The following is a 6,000-nucleotide window of genomic DNA, read 5'->3' as shown; positions in this document are numbered from 1 at the left end:
ACTATGTAGAGGACTCAGCAATGTTTATCTTTCAAGTTTCTTCCATATGATTCCCTGATAGCCTCTATCCATGTGATTCTGCGATGGTTGTCCATCCGTCAGAAAAAAAAAAGTTTTCCATATAGGACAAGTTCTTACTTTTTCTAGAGCTCCTCTTGAAATTGCATGTTAACCTCTTGCCAAATGGCATCCCATGGTGCAACAATCTCCTCAGTGACTACTCTCTCCTCACTCAAACAAGTCCATATGGAGACGATGAATGCACCCTTCTCCACCATGTATCCCTCTCTTCCAAAGGCCATCTTTAAACTACTAACATAATCTTTCAAACCCTTAACCCTAGCATAGGGTATCAATCTGCAAAGAGGAATGGGAGGGCAATCAAAATAGTTGGACAATCTAGTTTTTCTCAAAATATCCTCTTCCTTATCCATGTATACGTTTATGTCCTCTTCAATATCACTAGGGGGTGCAATCTCAGGTTGTAGAATATAAGGCACAATTTACAAGCAAGCTTTTTCCCCAAGGCTACCTCCCAAACCATTGTCAAGCTAACTTTTTGTTGCTAGTCCAATGTCTACAATATCATGGATATTTGTTTCAGCCACTTTATTGACAATGTATAGTGTATCAATATGGGAACCATCAATATCCTCGAAAGGTAGAAGTAATATTCCTTGAGCCACTAGCTTTCTTCCTCCCTCTTTTAGCTCAAGGTGAGGCCTTTGAGCTTGGGTTGCAAGCACATCATTATTATATAGTAGTGTATGAAGTGAAGGAGAATGTAAGATATATCACCACAATTATATCCATACCAAGACATACCTTAGTGGAGGTTTCCTTGAAGCCTTTGGTGTTGTGACTGTTGTTACTTTTCTAATCCCTCTATGAAACTATTCCTAAAGAGCATAGAGGACAAACAATAAGTAATCCAAAACATACCTTTATACTCAATGACTTATAAAAAGTCACTAACTCTGTAAATCATGTATGTCTGCATGCATATGTTTGTATGGACAAACCCTTCACATAGACATAAAAATAATAAATTGTGAATGGGTATATACCCAACCTAGCATGTGTCTTTCTAAAACTTATTACTATATAGTATGACATCTTATAAGTGCAACATGCATGACTTTATTAAAACATTGTGCCCTCGGGCAATACAAATAAAAGCTCTCTCTCTCTCTCTCTCTCTCTCTCATAGGGCATGGCACTGTGTCTTATTTTGAGCAAAAATGGAGAGCATCGTGCCCTATTTTGAGCAAAGAGGGAAAGAGAGAAGAAGACTTCTTTGTATGATCTTGGCCCTTGAATAAAATATGATTATGTTAGCCATACTTGCCATGGTATATCACACCCCCTCCATTATTTTTACACTTGGGGAGAATAAGAAATGGGACCTACCCTAATGTATGCACATGCACTTTCCGGAAAACCCCCCCTTTCATTGCACTTATTTTATTGCATAAGTATCCCATAGTGCAAGGTTCAACACAAAATAAGACTTGAATGCAAGATGCCACCACTTCTCTCAAATCACTATTCCGCATTGAAAAACAGTTTTGGAAGAGATCATAAGGTTTCAATTCTTAAGGGTTTACATATAAGGTAGCTTGTTATAACACCCCATCTACGTGCCATGCAATTATGTAGCAATAAGCAAACAAAACATTCACTAATGTGTAGCCTATGCCATGCTACCTCCTGCTGTTTAGTCAGTGCAGGCCACCTACTTTCATGCAGTCCACTGCTCGTTCGTCATTGCATGGCCTCATCACACTAAATGCACGCCACTTTCTTCTGTGTAGTCTGCTGCACACTCAGTCCATGCAGTCGATCAATGAATGAAGGACATTAGCAGTCAGTTAGTAAAGGACATCAACACACACAGTTCCTCATTACACTCCGTGTCGGCCACCTGCTTCCATGCAGTCCGTTAGTGGAGGAGATCAACTGTCTATCTTGCATGCAGAATTAGTTAGTATCCATCATCAGTAGCGCAGTGCAAACTAGGACGATGTAGTGCAGGACGCCAATGTCAACAAGCCGAATCTTCAAATTTCAATTTTTATAAAGAAAATTTTATTATTAAATAGTAGCATAACTTATTAAACTATTTGAATTTAATAGATTAAATTACATAATTAAATAATAATTTTAATAGATAAAATATATAAACTAAATATTTAAATCATAATTATATAGTATAAATGTGCTTGTATAATAAAACTAATCATCATATTATAATATATATAATTTCAAATTTTTATTTTTACACACAAAATTTATCATCATAATCACAACTAATATATGCTTACTTGCATCTATTAATAACATTATATATGTCAACACACACACACACACACACACACACACACACACACAAGGGATTTTAAACTATCACGATATGTGCGCTACTATGCAACGCATCAAAGAGTTTCAAAAACTTCTTCAGCTTCCAAGGTGTTACGATGGTTATGTTACTTTCGAGCTCCCCCATGTGCTTTAAAGTCCTCTATGCTTGGTATGGAGCAAAAAAATGATTGCTATCATTGGACAGAATATGTTACAAGAAATCATGGGGAATTCACTATATGTATATCCTCTATATCACATGTGTTCAAGGCCTATTTATAAATATCTTTATCTGTGAATTTCCCTTAATAAAACATAACCCTTTTCTATTCAATCTTTAAGTAACCCCTTTATATGGGATCCTTGTGTATGTAGAAAATGTGTAAAAATGGTATTTAAATAATCCCTTATGTTGAATCCATGTGATGCATACATATATTTATGGTGCCTGACCTCCCTAGACAAGTAATTATGATTGATTTGATGGTATTGCGTATTTTAGTAGGTACTCTTGCTACCTAAAATGTATTAATTTAAAATATTGTTTCCATTACATAAGGCTCCAATGCCAAAATGAAACTTAGTGGAAAGGAAGGATGAAGCATAGTTGTCCAGAAGGATTGATGACTCTAGAATATGAAAACATAACTTGTAGGCATTGTGGAGAGATGCCTAAATGCATTGAGATTTTCCCTATAGTTATCTATTATTGCATTTCAAACGATCACTTTGGCTTCACTCGACACCCCAAGCCAGCATACAAGGCTAAATTAGTCGTTAAGGGTTTTAAGCAAGAGCACGTGTTGACTTTGATGATGTCTTTTTTCCTATAGTCAAGATGACTACCCTATGCTTGGTGTTGGCATTGGTTGCTTAGTTACTACATTCGTAGGTTATACTAACTTTGACTATGCAAGACATGTAGATATTAGGAAGTCCACTTTTGGTTATGCCTTCACCTTTGCTAGAGGTGCTATTTCTTGGATGTCCAAGGACAAAAATGCACATCCTTATCTAATACTGAGACAGAGTATATTGCACCCATTAAGGCTTGCAAGGATGCCCTATAGTTAGGCCAAGACTTTAGTATTACTCTTACTTTTACATTGCATTCGGATTCTATGAGTGCTATTGAGTTAGCCAAGAATTTGGTCTTCCATTAGCGAAGAAAAAGCACATGGAGGTGCACTATCGCTTCATCAAGGAGTTGGTAGAAAACAAGTGTGTTGAGCTCATTAAGAACTTGATTGATGAGAATCCTACAGATCTGCTTACCAAAAGTGTCTTAGCATAACATTTTTTCTTCCTTAGAAAGATGGTAAGAATAGGATGAGATGGCATCTCTTCCTTATCCTATTGTATTTATGTATATTTATACTTTATCAATTTTCTTATTCCCTCCTCAATCGAAGCATATTCGCCTTTCAGTGGGAGCTTGTTGGGGGGTAAAGGCACTTGTGCCTATGTCACACTATATTTACTACACACTATGATCGCATTCATGTACATTGCACATGGTAGGCGGACATCACTATCACTTGATTCTTTATTCTTTTAGTGACTATTGAATAAGGGAATGCTAGTCACACGTTGTGTTTATTGGAGTTCCCATATATGGTGTCTCTCTCTTTTGCTCTCTTACTTCATCCACCATGGCTCTTGCTTTCGCTTGTGTCCTTCCACTCAGGCTCTACCTTTCAATGTACAAAACAATAAAAATACTAAGAATGGTTGGTAAGTGCATCCTCATCATACATTAGAAGGCCAGAAGTAGTACAAAATCTTTTCCTTGTCACATACAACCTTGTTAGTGGGTCGCAATTTTAATGCCAATGGATAGGGAATATACCAATTTCATTTCACTTCAACTACATACTCTGAAAAAATTCAAGATATACACATGCAAATTTCTCTTCATGTTTGGCTTGATCATGCTCCTCCTAAGCCCAATATAAAGCTTATGTTGATGCTTTATTAAATACAGTTACCTCTTGCAATGTTTGTATAGTGAGTGATAGCTTGAGAACTAGACTTTTCAGAATTTCCACTTCTGGTGCATCCTATGCATCTCCTTTGTCTTATGCCAACCGCAAAGATATCTCTATGTTATGTAGATACCCTTATAGACTATTGATGAGGGCATGAGCCCCTTCACCTATGTATATATCACCTTTATGCAAGTCAAGGTGACGGATCACTTCAATGTGTTTTGATAGAACCAATGAATGCTTGCTTTCTAGTAGACTCGATTCTATCCAAGTCTGCAAATGAATGTGGACCAAACAATAACACCTTCTTGACTCATGCATTTCAATTATGGCAATGCCATGCCCTCCTTCAAAATCAACAACCCTTGACAATCATCAAGAATTTTGCTATGTGGAGAAGGAATGGAACACACTCCATCTTTGCTTCTTGGTGTGCAACTTAAGAGAATCCATGCATGGAGTAATATTTTATGCAAACAATGACCGATCCATCAAGCCCTTCACGTGTTCAATAGAAAACCCTTGGCAAAGGCTTTTCTAGCCTCCATGCCATAATTTCCTAATGATTCTTGATAAACTAAAGTAAACAATGTATAAACCTTAGGCCAGAATTCCACCTTTACATCCATGCACTTGACTTTATTACCCATCTTTAGCACCTCCACAAAGCACGTCAACCAGTTTGAGGTTGTGAAGTCTACCTTAGTAAGCACTTAGGGATTCTTCCGTGAGTTAGAAAATCCATACACTTCAAGGGCATGGGATTTCATCATGTAGAATACCATCTTCCGTTTGAATGGCAGTGATGGTAGGCACCAACAAAACTTTCCCTATCCAAGAAGAACAATCCTTGATCAGAACTTAAATAATAATGCAATAATAAAAAATTCATGCAGCAAATCAAATTACTAACATACATACATGCATACAACAATATCCATGGATGCACCACACCATCATGCAATACCTTTGTGCTCAGGGTATTCAAATTGGCCATGTTGCACTACTCTTATTTTAAGCACCGACCGATGAGGGTGAAGATGGAAATATTTTTTCTCTTCCATTTGGATGGGGAAGGTGTATCTAAATCACTCCCAGAAGATGTAATGGATGTTGGTGAAGAGGCTAGGGAGGGAGAGGAAGATAAATGACTATTCAAACTTTTAGAAGAATGTTGGGGCCCATTTTACATTTTCCATCCTTTTGATTCCACTATGCAAATGAATTCTTTCCCATTTGGTGGGTTTGTTATTGTTGCTTAATGTTGATGGCCCACAAAGATAGTTTTGTGGTGGCGCAAACCACTATCTTCAACCTTCAAGAGACAATGTAGTCACAACAAGCTTGTCAAGTACTAGAAATTCATTTTCTCCATTTGTAATGTTTAATGATAGCATTTGAAGGATTATCTGATATTCCCAAATGTAATATTACTTATTTCCCCCTTTAAAATTGAGTTTTTCTCTTCTCTAGAATTCACTAGCTACCACAACACTAAACCTCTTGTCACCTCACCCCGAAATAGGTAGCTAGTATATTGTCTAAACATGCATACACCCACCTCACTTTTCTTATTTATGAAATACATCCATACCTTCCTTGTATGATCATCAATTAAGATTACATAATACTTATATCTAGCCATTGATGT

The sequence above is a fragment of the Lygodium microphyllum genome, chromosome 9, assembly GCF_053477565.2.
Source record: "Lygodium microphyllum isolate KBCC chromosome 9, Lygodium_microphyllum_v1.1.10, whole genome shotgun sequence".
NCBI lineage: Eukaryota > Viridiplantae > Streptophyta > Polypodiopsida > Schizaeales > Lygodiaceae > Lygodium > Lygodium microphyllum.
The sequence above is the reverse complement of the archived record's forward strand: the minus strand, read 5'-3'. Positions refer to the sequence as shown.